We start from the raw sequence: 17,996 nt of genomic DNA, 5'->3' as shown, positions 1-17,996 counted from the left end.
GAGGCACGGAAAGGAGCAATACTTATATATGAAGGGTGCGCTTATAGATCATACTTAACTGTACACTCGTATATACCAGATGAGAGCACATCCGGTGGAGGATGCACATATTGCATTAGCCACTTGCCGACTGGCTCACTCCGATATATATCGGCAAAGTGGCACAGGTGCACAAAACGACGTACCCATACGTCAGTGCATCATCCACGGTTAGCGGGTGCGCGTCTGCAGGTCCCGCAGACTCTATGTATGCTGGTGGCCCACGATCATGGCACAGAGAGGCAGAATGGGGAGAGGCATATGTAAACAAGGCATTTCCCTGTTCTGCCTAGCAACATGACAGGGATCTACTAATCTATCCCCTATTTTGTAGATGCTTTTGTGCAAACCAATCAATATACGTTTTTTTTTTACCCAAAAATATGTAGAAGAATACATATTGACCTAAACTGTGGAAGAAATTTGTTTTTTTATATATTTTTGGTGATATTTATTATAGCAAAATGTTTTGTTTTCAAAATTGTTGCTATTTTTTTTTGGTTTATAGCGCAAAAAATTATAAACGGCAGAGGTGATAAAATACCACCAAAAGCTCTATTTGTGGAAAAAAAGGATGTCAGTTTTGTTTGGGTACAACATTGCACGACCATGCAATTGTCAGTTAAATCGATGCATGCCGCATCGCAAAAAAGGGCTTGGTTGGGAAGGGGGTAAATCTTTCCGGGGCTGAAGTGGTTAAAAGAGATGTATGAGGTTTAATTTTAGAATCACACTTACCTTATACTTATGCAACATCGCTCCTATGCTGCACCTGTCCCCCCGAGCTTTGGCTGTACTTCTCCTTTAAGTGATCTTGGCACTGAATGGTGGATTGATATTAAAAGAATATAAAGCACTTACAGTATATCATTGTGGACTATTACTTTTTTTTTAGCACTTTTAGCAGTGATTTATGGGACTAATTTGTGGTTTTTATGTTTTCTAAGTCATTTTGTTTTTGTGTTTGAGTTGCATTATCACATTGTATAATTTGAGGAGGCAATATTGCATAGTGCTAGACCAGTGGGTTATGATATATGTTTGGCTGCTGCCAAATAAGCTGAGAGTCTGAGTTTAGACCAAACCGGAAGCTCATCTCTATTCAGGAGGAATTAAAAGTCAAAGAGATATTCTGTTTAGGCACAATGCAGATTCATAGGTGGTTCATTTCTGGCTTTCTTCCTTTTTTGAGTTTAGGTTAACTTAACTGCTTAACCACTTTCAGACCGAACCATTTTGCTGGTCAAAGACCAGGCCACTTTTTGCGATTCGGCACTGCGACGCTTTAACTGACAATTGCGTGGTCGCGCGACGTGGCTCCCAAACAAAATTGACGTCCTTTTTTTCCCACAAATAGAGCTTTCTTTTGGTGGTATTTGATCGCCCCTGCGGTTTTTATTTTTTGCGCTATAAACAAAAATAGAGCGACAATTTTGAAAAAAAACGCATTATTTTTTACTTTTTGTTATAATAAATATCCCCCAAAAATATATAAAAAAAAATTTTTTTCCCTCAGTTTAGGCCGATACGTATTCTTCTACATATTTTTGGTAAAAAAAATCGCAATAAGCTATTATTGATTGGTTTGCGCAAAAGTTATAGCGTTTACAAAATAGGGATAGTTTTATAGCATTTTTATAAATTTTTTTTTTTTACTAGTAATGGTGGCGATCAGCGATTTTTATTGTGACTGCAACATTATGGCGGACACATCGGACATTTTTGACACATTTTTGGGACCATTGTCATTTATACAGCAATCAGTGCTATTTAAATGCAATGATTCCTATGTAAATGAAACCGCTCTATTTTTGTTTATAGCGCAAAAAAACAAAAACTGCAGAGGTGATCAAATACCACCAAAAGAAAGCTCTATTTGTGGGGAAAAAAAGGACGCCAATTTCGTTTGGGAGCCACGTCGCACGACCACGCAATTGTCAGCTAAAGTGACACAGTGCTGAATCGCAAAAAGGGGCCTGGTCCTTTGGCTGCAAATTGGTCCGTGGCTTAAGTGGTTAAGGAAGAGTACTCCAGCCAAAAACACCAGTAGACTTAATTTAAACTTCTTTTTTTTTGTTTCTTATTGTGAGCTACAGCCGTAATTGGCTAAAATTGTGTGCAGAAACTTTCCTTAAAGCGGAGGGCGGTTAAAAAAAAAAAAAAAAAAAAAAAAAAAAAGTCAGCAGCTGCAAACACTGCAGCTGCTGACTTAATCAGCCCACTTACCTGTCCAGGGCGCCCGCGATGTCGGCCGCCCGAAGCCGACCCGTCCCTCGGCTCTCGGGTCCCGGCGCCGCCATTCCTTGTAAGGGAAACAGGCAGTGGAGCCTTATGGCTTCACTGCCCATTTCCTACTGCGCCTGCGCGAGTCACGCAGTGCTTTGTGAATGGGACACGCTGTATTCTGGAACACACAGTTCCCAGAACACAGCGCGACCCATTACCCAGAAGACGCCGCACAGAGGAGAGAAGAAAGAAGATCTCCACGGAGGAGGAAGAGGAAGATTAGGATTATGTGCCTAGCAACAGGCACTTCTGGTAAGTAAAAAAAAAATTTTTTTTCATTTTTTTTTTTTTTTTAGATTTTTTTGTAATTTTTAATATTTTTTTTTTTTTCAGGGTGGCCCTCCACTTTAAATGTTCAAAAAACAGCAAGAACTGAAATATACTAATGGCTTGCTTAAACAGTCTACTATGTATCTAGTTAAATTGCTGAGTAGTAGTAGTGCGTCTGCAAGAAAGCGTTTTGATTTGATCGGGTCAATGATGCCTAGTGCACAGACTTGAATATGTTTGGGTGGATATGATTTGTTGCTGGTCAAACCCTTTATTTTTGCTATGACAGCTTTCCGACTGAGTAATTAGTAATGAAAGGTTTCCTTCCAGCTGTTCCCTTTCATAGCATAGGTCAGTGCAGGGCTTGTTGCGAATTGCTGGTTTGTCAAAACATATATCAGAGTATAACAGATTTCCAGACAGTGCATATTACTTCCCTACATTCAGGGGTTTTGAAAAGATATATGTTTTATTGCTATGAGGTTTAAATGCATGGTGTCTGTCAAACTCAAATACTTGGGAAATAATACAGCGTAACTGAGGCTTAATAGATACAGGCATTCTTGCCTACCCCTCTTCATGTTTCATTTATTATAAACTTTCTTGGATCACTTGACTTTTTTTTTTTTTTACTTTCAAGTCAAGTTGCATTTTCCCACTAGTAGTCAGGGCTATATACAGTATTCTTCTGATGCTGATGAAGATTCTGAAAGTGAAAAGCGTCCAATCTTAGTAAAAAGTCACTCACAAGCTCATTCATTCCCTTTATCATGACCCCATTGTTCTGAAATCTGCTCTGCTAGAGAAATGTCAGTATATTCACCTAATTCAGCTTTCTGCAATGCCTTGTCAATAATGCTGCACTGCTTCTCACTGTGGGAAGCACTGTCTCGGAGGGGGAGTGTGTGAGACACAAATGGAGGAGGAATTGGCTCCTTATATGCATCAGACATCAACTGAATTTGCTAAAGTAACCCCTTACCGCCCACCCAGACATCCCTTTAAACAGTTCCGAACATCGGAGGGAGGGAAGGATCAATGATCATATGACCACTGTCACAGTGGTCATGTGATGACTGGAAGCCAGTTACGCTGGTTAGGCCCCTTTCACATGGGCAGTGCGGGCGTCGGCGGTAAAACTGCCACTTTACCGTCGTTTTAGCGGTGGCATTCAGCCGCTAGTGGGGGGCCTGAAAAATGCCTCAGTGTGAAAGGGACCTTACTGATCTTTAGGCCCCTTTCACATTGAGGCATTTTCAGGGGCTACAGCGCTAAAAATAGCATCTGTATAGTGCCTCCTTTCACTCCAGTGTGAAAGCCGGAGGGCTTTCACACTGGAGCGGTGCGCTAGCAGGACAGTAAAAAAAGTCCTGCTAGTAGCATCTTTGGAGCGATGAAGGAGCGATATATTCACCGCTCCTACCCATTGAAATCAATGGGGAAAAGCGGCTATACCATCAGCAAAGCTCCGCTACAGCAGCACTTTGTGGGCGGTTTTAACCCTTTTTCAGGTGCTAGCGGTGGTTAAAAAAAAATACCACCGCTAAAACGTCGGTAAAGCGGCGCTAAAAATATCGCCACTTTACCGCAGATGTCCACACCTCCCCAGTGTGCAAGGGGCCTTAGTCTGGACTGAGAGCTGTCTTTGAAAGCTCGGCCTTTGTGCTGGAAGTGCCCCAGTGAGCATGCTCTCAGCACATAAACATCAGCTGCCCAGCGATACATATGTGTGGCATGTGGATTAAAGCCCACCATTTTGCCTCTGCTCATCTGTGTTAGGCAGTAGAAAAGGGGTCAAAGCTTTCAAAAAGCATTTTTCAAAAAATACCAATGTGGAGAACTGCCACTGGCTTGAGTACCTCTATACTTTAAAAAGCTTTTAAGTCACATCTGTGTGTCTAGTATTCATTACTGTGGATATTCGTCGTCACAAGAATCCCTCCCAAAACTTAATGCAAACCTATAATCCAATGTTCTATTAATGAGTTAAAAATCTTTAAAATAATGTTCTTCATCTATTTTTCAAAGAACAGTATTCTATAAAATAACAACTGTATGTAAAAAGTATGGAAATCTAGGCAAATATGCTGTATGTTATTTTAATCAATATGCATGTATAATACCCAGGCTTAACCTAAACCAGTGGTGGTGAACCTTGGCACCCCATATGCTTTGGAACTACATTTCCCATGATGCTCATGCACTCTGCAGTGTAATTGAGTATCATGGGAAATGTAGTTCCAAAACATCTGGGGTGCCAATGTTCGCCATCACTGACCTAAACCTTAACAAAAATGTAAATGTGTTGTTTCCCTAAAACAGCAGGAGCATTAATATCTATTCCATACAAAGAGTAAACTACCAAATTACATTTTCTGTATGTAAAGTAATTTTACTTGAGACAATGGGGATCAAATTGCCTACAGCAATAGTTTATCTTTGACCAAAGGATATTTCTTGTGAAGATCCCTGAGAGGGAAATAAAAGCTACTTTGTATGCAGTTGGTAGTTTTTTTTGTATCAAATTCACTTTGAGATTTCAGAGACATCCCACAAGTCATATTTATTCCGACTTTGGTAAGATTTAAAAGAGATCTGAGGAACTTTTGCTGACAAAAGCTGATTGATATCTGATTGATATTGAAAGCAATTGCAAGGGAGCCTCATGGTCACCTTTGGTGATGTTTTGCAAGTTTGTCTGTTATGTCTGTGTGGTCCTATATTATGACTGATTGTCAATAATGAATTATAATAAGTGTATTATTATTAAATGTAAACTCTGGGTACAGCAAAAATAAAATAAAAAATAAAATAAGCCTGTACAGAAATACTGTATTAACTCGTGTTTTGGTCCTGTAAAAGTCTATCACCCTCAAGACCAGACTTAGGACCTTTCACCTGTCATTTAGGACTTCAATTGAGGGCAAGGTTGTGGCTGACATTGCAACTGTCTGTTGTTGCTAATAACACTCCCTCCAGTGGAAAACACATAGCCAATCATGTGCAGCTGCATTTTGTAAAATGTTAAGTTTAGCTACACATCAACATGGGGGAGTCTAAGGTATTCCTTTTATTTTGAATTGAATTTCTGGCTTTGTGTGCTCATAGAGATTATCTTTTTTTTGGTGGCAAAGTGTGCCTAAAGGTTGGCATTAACCTAGCAGTCCTTAGCATACCTGCTGCTTTCTTTGTATGGAGGCGCTGCTTTGCAATCCTCAGAAACTCTACTGGTTTTACTATGAGCTTATTTTATTAAAACCTAAGAAAAAATGACAGATAGTCTAGGAGAATTGACTGTGTTCACCATTTATAAATTGGTCAGATTTAAGTCAAGCCAGTCCACTTGTTCCCTGAAGTGTATTTAAATGAGTTGTAAAGACAGAAGGTTTTTTTTTTTTTTTGCAGTCTATACATTAAAATAAAAAAAACATTCTGTGTGTAGCAGCCTCCCCAGCATCCCCCTAATTGCCTACCTGAGCCCCTTCTCTCTCCAGTGATGTCCACAATCCCCTCAGCCGTCCAGGACAATCCTCCTGATTGGCTGACACATAGCAGCAGTGCCATTGTTTCCTGTGTCTGTCAATCAAAGTCAATCAGCCAATAAGGGGAGAGAGGGGGTGGGGCCAGGTTGGGACTTTGTGTCTGAATGGATACACAGAGCTCTGACTCAGCTTGAGTGCGCCCTGTAGCAAGCTACTGGCTGAGGGGCACTCAAAGGAGGGACGGGTTAGGAGCAGTGAAGAGGGACCCGAGGAGAGGAGGATCCAGGCTGCTCTGTGCAAAACCAACTGCACAGAGGAGGTAAGTATAACATATTTGCTATTTACAAAAAAAATAATGAGCCTTTACAATTTCTTTGAAGCCAATACATTTTATTTTTCGTTTTGGATATAATAGGGAATGGTCAGAAGCCATTTTTTTTTTGTTTCTCTCTGTGTCCCACTTAATTTCCTACAGATGCAGAAGGAAGTATGAAGAAATCCCTCAAAAGTGAGGAAAACCCACTCTAATGGTTGCCATACATGATTTTAGTATCTGATCAATCAAAATTAATCAAAGCGTCAATAATCCAAACAGCCATAACCTCTCTTCTGATAAATGTAGACTAGAGCTATAGATGCAATAGATTATTATTATTATTATTATTATTATTATTATTATTATACAGGATTTATATAGCGTCAATAGTTTATGCAGCGCTTTACAACATTAGGGCAGACATTACAATACAATACAATTCAAGACAGGGGGAATCAGAGGGCCCTGCTCGTTAGAGCTTACAATCTAAGAGGGAGGGTCAAGTTATACAAAAGGGTAATAGCTGTGGGGGATGAGCTCATGGAGAAAATAGTGCAGTTGTTAGATGGAGGCAGGATAGGCTTCTCTGAAGAGGAAAGTTTTCAGAGACCGCCTACAAGTGGATACATTTGGAAACATTCTGACAGATTGGGGTAGTGAATTCCAGAGGATGGACGAGGCTCAGGAGAAGTCCTGGAGGTGGATATGGGAGGAGGTCATGAGGAAGATAGAGAGCAGGAGGTCTTGGGAGGAACGAAGTGGGCGATTAGGTTGGTATTTTGAGACTAGGCTAGTGATGTAGCTGGGGGCAGAATTGTGGATGGCTTTGTAAGTAAGTATTAGTATTTTGAATTGAGTTTGTTGGGCAAGTGGCAGCCAATGGAGGGATTGGCAGAGAGGGGTAGCAGATGCTGAGCGGTTTGTGAGGTGGATGAGTCTCGCAGCAGCATTCATGATGAACTGAAGGGGGATAGCCTAATTAAAGGTAAGCCAATGAGGAGGGATTTGCAGTAGTAGAGGCGAGAGATAACCAGGGAGTGAATCAAGAGCTTTGTGGTTTCATTGGTTAGGAAGGGACGTAGTTTAGAGATGTTTTGGAGGTTGAGGTGGCAAGCTTTGGAAAGTGATTGGATGTGGAGCTGAAAGGAGAGTTCAGAGTCCAGGATAACACCTAGCACCCTGCCATGTGGGGATGGGTGGATGGTTGTTCCATTGCTCTTGACAGAGAAGTCAGGGGAACTTATTATGGTATCTTCCAACTGTTTATCAAACTCCACTTCCCCATTTGTGGCATATTGATTGATTGGGTACTCCATTATCATTTATTCCTATCAAGAGAGATCAACTGGAAAATAAATAAATAAAATATTGAAGTGTGTATGGTCACCATTATACAGCTGTCTCTATGTTCTGTATTTCTATCTGTCCTATTGGCAGAAGGTACCAGGACAAATAGAAATTATAAATCAATCCAACAGGGATACAAAGAAAAATACCACCATGACTGGGTTTAAAAAGCTATATCCATCTTTCTGACCATGTTACATCTATATTAAAGGAAACATGGTCAGAGTTTGCAGCTCTCCTTACTGAATCTCAGGGTCTTTCTCCCTGCAGCCTCCGGCCATTTTGTGAATTTGGTGTGGCTGTTGATGGCTCTGCTTGCACGGCTGTATCATCCATTTACAGTGATCTGTGAACGGACAGACTACATGCTCCATCTTCCACTGCAGCAGGAGGAATCCTATTTCTCGATGCAGCACAAGTACGGTGACATCACTGCACTTTTAATCCACTGATATTTTCTCCAGACCCATAACTGAAGTCTGGCATCTCTGTATGGACCTAAGCCTAGAGGAATAGTTTGCTGGAGCCTGTGCATTACTCCTGTAATTCACTGATCATGGTTGCAGTGTATTATGGACTCAAATGCATAAATTTGATAAGTACACATGTTCAGTGTGGGTGCAATTATTATTTTTGGTGCAAAATGTAAATGATGCCTTTAGGCATTTTCTACTCTATCCAAAAGTTACAAAAAAATAAAAGTTTTAGCTTTTAAAATGCAACCTATCTGCTGTATTTTTATTATGCCTGTTCTATTATGCATAATGCTAAGAATTACGTGCAAAAATGTCAGTTTGTCTTGCATATGTGAGTTATTTTTTTCTTATATTTAATTTCAAAGGTAGTAAAGGCTTTTTTTCAAAAAATAAGAAAACATTTAATACTAATCTGCTCTGGGCAATAGGTATTGCCCAGAGCAGCCCCAAAACTCCTTTTGTGGTGTCACCCTGGCTCTCTCCACTCCACATCTTCTGTGCGTGCCCCCATAGCAAGCTATGGGAAGCACACCGGAGGGCTTGCTCACGAGCTGAGCTGTGTGCATCTATTGACACAGCCAGTGTGGCTTGACCCCAATCCAGCTCCCTCCTCACAGGATTTGATTGAGAAAAGAAAAAGCCAATGACTCCCACTTCTGCCTGTGTGTCTTGTGAGGAGAGGAAGACAGACCAGCAACGCTGAAGACGGGATCGAGGTAGGACTCCAGTAAGTATATAGGGAGGTGAGGGGGGAATTTTTTTTTTTACTTTAATGCAAAGAATGCATTAGGGTAAACAAATGTGTTGCCTTTAGAACCACTTTAAGCATTTTGACCGATCCTGATCATACATCAGTATTCATCAGTGTGCAACCAGACTGAGAGGCCTAATCGGCCAGTCTGTTTATGGCCCAGGTATGTCTGTAAATGTGCTTCCATTAAAATAACGTAATAATCCCTCAAGCAGTTGCTTTCCTTTATTGCATTAATGGCTACATATCAATTATTTTATGTTCAATAAGGTTTTGAGTCAGAACTATAACAATAAGAAATGTTTCACTAGGGAGCAATCAGTTATAATGCTAAGCACTTACTTTGAGAGGCACAAGAAGAAAATGCATGAGGTCAGTGGGATATCCCACCTGTATTTAATCTATCATGTCTTGTTACCCCTTGTCTTAATAGTTCACACTGTTCTTGCCATGAAAGGATTAGACCTGTGAGTGTTTTCTGGCCTTACTGGATAATCACTTAACAACTCCAATTGTTTTATATTAACTATATTTATAGGTTATTAATCTTCAGTCTATTGAATAGCAGATTCATATCGCTACAAATAGAAGCAGATGTTCGGAGCTGAATCTCAGCTTGGCAGCTATTGTTCTCTATGGTATGTAGAGAGAAGAACCGTGTGATGTCTCTCCCTACACATTCCTCCATATTATTATGTTGAGGCATTTTATACAATCACATTCAATTATCTAAAGCGCAACTTGTGTCGACGTGGAACATATGAAATATATTATAGTTGGTGCATGTGACACTCTTTGATAGACTATACAAGAGATTTTCACAGGTTTTACTGTCCATTATTGTTTATGGAATGCATTTCACAACCGTTATTGACTGAATAACATAGCAGATCTATCTCAAAATGACTCTACTAAGCTACATTACGCAGTAGCCCACGTTCTACCAGCTATTTGTGACTACAGGCCTGGTCTGACTGAAAACAAGATATTATTTCTACAGTCATATGCTGTATAAACCATGCATTTCATTGGACCTAGCCCTCTACTTCATTACATCAAACTCAACATATTTTACAATTAGTTTTTTTCCTGGTTCAGACCTGAGCAGGAATATATTTATTCATACTCTGTTCCCTGTATATCAGCTAATGGCATGTTAAAGGGATTCTAAAGCCTAAACAGAACACATTTTTTACCTTAAAATTGTAAAGTCTTGTTTTTTTTTCCTATAAAAATAACACACATTTTATACTTACCTGCTCTGTGCAGTAGATTTGCACAGAGCAGCCTGGATCTTCCTCTTCTCGGGTACTTCTTCTGTGCTCCTGGCCCCTCCCTCCTGTTCAGTGCCCCCACATGAAGCCGCTTGCTATGGGGGCACCTGAGCTAAGTCACAGCTCCCTGTGTCCATTCAGACATGGAGCCCCTCTCTCTCCTGTTTGGCTAGCTGACTTTGATTCACAGCAACAGGAGTGAACGGTGCCGCTGCTGTGCCTCAGCCAATCCAGGAGGAAGAATCTTGGATGGCTGAGACACTCGTGGAAATCGCTGGACAGAGTGGGACCTTAGGTAAGCATTAGGGAAGCTGAGGGGGGCTACTGCACACAGAAGACATTTTATGTTCATGCATAGAAGACATGAAGATAAAACACCTTTGCAACCTCTTTAATGCATTTTTTTGCATTAAGGTAAAAAATGTGTTGGTATCAGTATGGACCCTTACACCCCTAATACTTAACTGAGTAAGCACCTGACGTCTGTAGGCTGTCCCTCGATGGTGCCTATATGGGTGTCCTTCCGGGGAGGGGGGGTCTGACACTTGAGACACTCCACTGATTGGATCACTTGCACTCTCTTGGACATTGTCCTCTCCAGAAGGCACTAGGTAACCCTACACTCCATGAACTACATCTATTTATTCTATCACTTAAATTCTGGCATTTAATAATCAGGCAGGTATTCTTTCACCCATTCCTCACCTTTCCTTCACCATAATTTTTTCATTGATTTACTCATATTTTGGTTCTTTCACATCTGCACAGTTCACTCCTCACCCTATACAGGGTGTCGCCGTTGGGCTGCCCTCCTCAGCTCCCGCTCATAATACCCCCGTATGGTCCACTGCTCTCGGCTCTCTCACCATCAGCATATGGATCCCAGTGAGTACACATGCTTTTCGGGGGGGGGGGGGGTTACTTTTACCCCATCCGTTTTCATGTCGATATATGATAGATTATCCTTTAAATTACAGATGCACCACACACCTGCTCCTGATGAGTGCCATTGAGCCACGAAACGTGTTGAGCTACCTTATGCCATGCCTTTATTTCAACCTTACCTTTATATCTTTTATACATGGTTTATGTTTCATTTATGACACAGAAATATCAAGGCCATAGGTCATGCAGGCACCACCTTGCAGCAACTGTATACCTCATATGCTATTGGTGGACTTTATAATTTTATCATGTATATCAGTTGTTACCAGTGTCATTACCATGTTCAACTGCTTTTTAAACTGAAATTAGCAATAGGTATGTTACCTATTGTGTATGATTCAATAAACATCCTATCTATCCACCAATTTATTGAATTACAAACCAGTTGCTTCATTTAAAGTCCCACCCCCTTGTCACTTGCTGGTTGGCCTGCTTGCTTTGCTGCATGCCTGCTTGCTTGCCCATTTTGTTTGTTAATACTTAACTGAGTCATCATTCGATCCAGAGCTGCGCCCATCTAGAGTGGCTCTCACCTATTTTCTCCTACTCGCAGGCCAATGGAGCCATTAATTCCCACTACTGTCAGTCAAATTCTGTAACAAGGGAGTGTGGGGGGGGGGGGGGGGGGCGAGGCCGAGCAGCGCCATCTGTGTTAATAGACACAGGCAGTATGGCTCGGAATTAAGCATGCAGGTGTGCCATGATTTTAAGCGGCTTCCTGTGGTGGCACACCAAGAAGAGGAGGCGCTCTGGCGGAGGACCTGAGAAGAACAGGTTCAAGACCGCTCTTTGGAATGGAAGTGCACAGAGCAGGTAAGTACAAATCTGCTTATTTAAATAAATAAAGGGCCTGGTAGTCACTATATTTTATTGATGAAGATTATCTGGATCATATACATTGAAATACAGGAGACCACACCTCTCCTGTTGGCCCTTTCCTCCTTTTTAGGGAATAAATATGGTTGCTATGATAATTGAACAGGGTCCTAGAATACACACTTGTCTATGTGTCTGGCATAGTTTCTTTTTTTGTGGCGTGTATAAGTTTTCATTTTCTTTTAAAAATAGTTTTTTTGTAATGTATTAATTTGTTAATGATCTAAAATATAATACAATTTAAAATAATTTAATGATTAAAAAAATTAATGTAAAATTTTACATTTAAAAGTATTTGAACTCAAATATTTATTATTTTTGTGAAAAAACATGGTGTGGCTATTTAGGGCGAGGTTCTGCCAATCGCAGCCTGTTTAACATTCCTCCAGCCTGTGTCTATTGTTTTTGTATGTGCTAGGAATTACAGGGAAGTGAAGCCTCCATTAATCAGCATGGAATATCTCACCCCCATAGTATATAGAGGAGTGGGCATAGAGGAGGAGGGAGGGAGCGGGTGTAATGTATACAGAGTGTATACAGAGTATTCAGAGTGTATACATCCACATATGTGACTCTAAAGTTATATGGGCTGCACAGATAAGAAAAAGAAGGAAATTAACAGCTTAGAAAGGAACTCAATTTGGAGCATGCTCAGTAAATATGGCAATATATGGCTGTTCTGCACAATATCAGGCTGCCGCGGAGATACAGAGAAGGAGGAAGGGACAGTGAGCATGAACAGCATGTACAGATAGTGGTTTTCATGACATTATAACATCTGTTTCTGTAGGAACAAAAGTCATATGTATGTGCAAACACTTTACTGGCAATTTAGGTAAACGTCAATCATACTTCTGGAAGGACAAATATACATACATGGGACAGACTATAACCTGCGGAAGATGGTGTATCTTTCTTTCTTTTTTTTAAATGTTTTAATAAAACCTTTCCATTTTCATTGCATACCCTATTTTGGACCCAGTGATGCCAATACTGGGTCTAAATTTAATACTGGTGGGAGGAGCTGGCAGGGTTCTGTACATATCTTCCTGAAAACACCACAGAACCTTGTCTCAATACTCCTGTCAAGATCCTCTCAGCCCTGATGTAATCAGCGAGCTGGCGCTTGGGAGTAGGTATGCAAAAAAAATGAAGACAATGTGAGTATTGGTGTATCAAGTGTCATATGTCAGCAGTGATCAGTAGTAAACCACACCCACAGCTTGCTCTTCCTCCCATCTCTCCTCTTCTCTTTTTTGACTCCTCTAGCAGAATAGGCCCTACTTTCTCCTTCGGCCCTGTCCTCCCACCTCTTCCTGCTGCCTTCTGCTTTCCTTATCCTCAAAACCAAAAAGTGCAGCACTATGTGTAAATCCTGAACCTCAGTTCTTTGTGTGCAGAAACATCTGCTGTGTGACAATCTTAAAAAAAAAAAATGTAAAATAATTTGTACAACAGAAAATAGCAACTGAACATCATATTTTAATAGAGTCCATAGAGAAATATGAGTGGTTAAAACATCAATCCCCAATACTTCAAATATTATAGGAAAGTCCAAGAGTAAGAATGTCTTCTCAGCCAGAGTGATCAAAAAGGTGAAAAAAGCTTCCAAATACCGGATCTCATGTGCACCACACCACCCAGATGAGACAAGCAGGAGTTTACCAGAACGAGAGGACCACTATATTATAGTGGTCAAAAGGATCTTAGGACCATTCCCAGGGGCTCTTATATCCCCACAGCTTTTCTCTAGATCCACTTCTGAGCATAGAACCTCCGGACTGTCTCCCGAGAATACCACCTCCAAAAATGCCAGCTCATACACGTGGTGTATGTGTTAAAAGCTGAACATCATACCACAATAAAAAGAGAAAACATTCCCCATATTGAAGATCCATATAAACGAAGTACATTTTATTAAGCCGATGCACTTACAAATTAATGTAGATAATGCTAATAGCATTCATAAAAAACGTCCGTCTGCCGGGTTCCAAGTTGGCCGCTGGTATTGAGGATTGATGTTTTAATTGCTCATATTCCTCTATGGCAGGGATATGCAATTAGCGGACCTCCAGCTGTTGCAAAACTACAAGTCCCATCATGCCTCTGCCTCTGGGTGTCATATTTGTGGTGGTCAGAGTCTTGCTATGCCTCAAGGGACTTGTAGTTCTGCAACAGCTGGAGGTCCGCTAATTGCATATGCCTGCTCTATGGACTCTGCAAATATTTATTTTGTGCACTTTTTTAATTTCACTATGATAGTCACTTGCTCTTTTCTGTTGTATAAATTCTTTAGAATTTTTAGATTTTTGTGATGATTGTCACACAGCAGAAGTTTCTGTACACAAAGGAACTGAGGTCAATATTTACACATAGTGCTGCACTTTTTGGTTTCCTACTCGTGGTTATAGTTACATAGTTACATAGTAGGTGAGGTTGAAAAAAGACGCAAGTCAATCAAGTCCAACCTATGTGTGTGATTATATGTCACTAGTACATTGTATATCCCTGTATGTTGTGGTCGTTCAGGTGCTTATCTAATAGTTTTTTTAAACTATCGATGCTCCCCGCTGAGACCACCGCCTGTGGAAGGGAATTCCACATGCTTGCCGCTCTTACAGTAAAGAACTTTCTACATAATTTAAGGTTAAACCTATTCTCTTCTAATTTTAATGAGTGACCACGTGTCTTGTTAAACTCCCTCCCACAACAAAGTTTTATCCCTATTGTGGGGTCAACAATACAGTATTTATAAATTGAAATCATATCCCCTCTCAAATATCTCTTCTCCGGAGAGAATAAGTTCAGTGCTCGCAACCTTTCCCTTATAACTAATATCCTCCAGACCCTTTATTAGCTTTGTTGCCCTTCTTTGTAGTCGCTCCATTTCCAGTACATCCTTCCTGAGGACTGTTTTGTGCTACAACATTGTGGTAGCTGCTTTTGGGTTTTTTAGGCCATAGCGCAGAATTTTTTTCTTTTTATTCTTCTTATCCTGGCCCCTTTTTTTCCAGTGTCCCAAGCTTCCCTGGCCAGTTTCCCACCTTTCCCTGTCTGCTCGAGTTCAAGCTCCAGCTCCCTTTGCATCAGGTAGAGCTAGATGGTGAACATGCAGGCATGAGGCCTTCAAGTGCCATGCAGTGCTGAGAGTAAAGGAGCAGCAAATCTGGGGATAGCATGTTGATGAAATGCAGAAGGAGAAGGCAGCACAGCAAGCCAGTTTCAATAGAATGCATGGTGCCAAATGAAAAGCAGCATTCCCGCATTGTTCCTGCAAGTGTGTACACCTCAACGCCCATTTGACCTGCACCTTGCAGTGCTTACTTCCTGCCATTCCTCATCCTGTCCATACTTTCCCCAAATTGATCTCCTGCTTTGTTACTCTGCTACATGCTCTTCCAATGGTGTTGACAAGCAAGTGTGCTGACACACATAGCACAGGTATGCTGTCACCATCAGGCAAGCCTCCATTGGGGATAATATAGAAAGGATGTACAGCAGTTACTGGAGTGCATGCATGTAGATGGGAAGAAGCTGCAAAGAAGCTGAAGGAAATGAGTTGTTCCGAAATGCTTATCTAGGATGAAAAAATGCAAAAACAGTTTTTTATTAAAAAAAAGTATATAAATAAGGATAAAATAAAACCAGCCCTGTAAAAGACCATGTATGCTCATTTCTTGAAACATCACTACTTTACTGTTCCCTAACCATTTTAGGTATTCTACACTTCAGAGAGTGTGAATACATGTTCCTCCTGCCACACACAGTGGTTCTTTCCTTTGACTTGTATGTCACTACATGTACAATACAAGCCTGAGGACAAGAACCACTGTGTGCAGCTGGAGGAACAGGTAATTGACGCACTAGAAAAAGTGCAATACCTGCAGTGGCCAGGAAACAGTGAAAAAATGGCACTTCAAGACGAGGACTGGCTTCTTTTATAAGTGATCCTATTAAACAAAATAAATAGTAGTCAGTTAGGGGTTACATGTACGATTTTATTTAAAAGGATGTTGACGTTAAACTAGTTAATCTATAAAGTCAGCTTCATATTGCTATATTTTTCTGCTACCCTGCAGATAAATTACAGGTTATTACCTAATACTTACTGTATAACTTTTATTACAGTGATTAAGGTCTGTAATCTTTTAAATATTCTACAGCAATGATAAGCATTGTTAATTTATACTAACCTTGCTTTGGTGTGTAATGCAATGCACATTCCGCTTAAACTAAGTGTTATCCTATAGTACTCAAGAGGGACACCCCTTTTTGTTATGGAATAAATAACTAACTTATTGGAGTTAATTTGACATTAGAGCCACAATGCGTCTTTGTGTTCATTAATGAAAACATTGAGTTTCATTGTTATTACCAGGAATATATAGATATATTACCTAATTTTTAGTATAGTCCAAGAAGCAGGGAGCAATATAATTAGTAGGACAATACTCTAATGTTCCTGTATTGTGATTGGGAGCTTTTAATACCATATGGGATAAACAGCTAGATGAACTAAGTGTTATCTTCACCTTGAGCCAAGTTTAAGAATTCTCTCTTTTTAACTTTTAAATTGATTGTGCATCCAGTGAGCAAAGCCGGTATCTTTTTCACAGCTAATTGGGTGCATTTACCTTTGCAAATACCTTGGCGATTCATAATAACTGATGTGAAGAATCATTGACATTACCCAGGACAATAGATGTATTCATTTGTAGCCTTGCAGCTGCTGAAGATGCCTTTCTCATGCTTCTAATCACCATCCTTTTCTGTTGTTACCTGTTATTTTTAAAAGATCCAGAGGAAATACTGTCCTCAGTGTGCCATTAATGCTGAATTAATTCACACAGCAAGGAAAGCTGTCCACAGTGGTGTAGCACCAAAAGGGGCAAATTTTTCCCCTATGTATGCGGCAATATCAACTTGAGCCCCAACAAAAGGTCTCCCCCAGCTTTTACACATTCAGTTATTCCATTCACCTCTATACTTAAGGGGACTGTATTCTTACCCATTTAATAACTTAGTTCGGTATCTATGTGCCATCTCTTGGTACTATTGATATTGTATTGAACACCCTTATAGTGGGAATTTGTGGCTTACCGCTGTGTGTGTTTTATACTCAAATATCTATACATGACTACTATATACCAGTGGTATCTACTATAGACCACATGATATATGTGTATCCCACTACGGTGTTTGTCAGTTTGGTCAAGTTCTCCCACACCTTGAGCCACAAGTTTACCAGCACCTACCCAGTTTCTGTCCTGAGGAAGCAAATATTTTAGTGAAAAACATCGACAAGCAAGTTTTTGGAGGCATTACTGGATCAGAAAATTTTCTTTTACCTTGATACAGTGTTAAATTAATCTTTGTGCCAGTCCTCTATAACTGCATTATCAGTTAACTGGTAACTGTGTCCATACAGGGTGTTGTTTGTAAGTTGTTCATATGTTTCTTAACTATGTTGTAATAAAATGTATACTTTTCTACCAATTCTCTCTCTCTCATTATGTGTCCACAAAGTGCGTTCATTTTTTGACTTGGTCAATCCTTGAATACGAATTAATTAAGGGGATATCACTTTTTTTTTAGGTGGAGATGTACTTTCTTCCTATTTTCTTCAAAACAGTGTACTGCTCAATAAACAAAAAGATAAAATGTAGAGAATTCAGGCAATTAAAGTTGTTCATGAAGGGAAAAGCAGCAAGCTCCCTTTAACACCTCCCTGCTTATCCTGTACTTATCAGTATCGCAATTTTTTTTTATTATATTTTATCACATTATTCATAATTACTTGGTAAAAATTATATTCGGAAATCTAAAAACATTGGCACATTTTTTTCTAGATGTGAAAAGGTTAAGATGGCGTAAACATTTTAGTTTTGAGTAAAGTTGGAAAAAAATTAAAACCTCCTGCTTCCTTTCCTGGTG

At 40.1% G+C, this 17,996-nt stretch overlaps 1 protein-coding gene across 3 annotated transcripts in view; it reads left to right on the top strand.

Annotated features, from left to right (window-relative positions):
• The window catches only part of THSD4 (thrombospondin type 1 domain containing 4), a 975,100-nt gene that overhangs the window by 815,808 nt on the left and 141,296 nt on the right, over window positions 1-17,996 (top strand). The window lies entirely within an intron of this gene.

Source organism: Lithobates pipiens, unplaced genomic scaffold (assembly GCF_037356315.1).
Source record: "Lithobates pipiens isolate NorthernLeopardFrog02 unplaced genomic scaffold, aLitPip1_a1.2 Scaffold_8, whole genome shotgun sequence".
Classification (NCBI taxonomy): Eukaryota; Metazoa; Chordata; class Amphibia; order Anura; family Ranidae; genus Lithobates; species Lithobates pipiens.
This window is presented reverse-complemented; position numbering and strand designations above follow the sequence as displayed.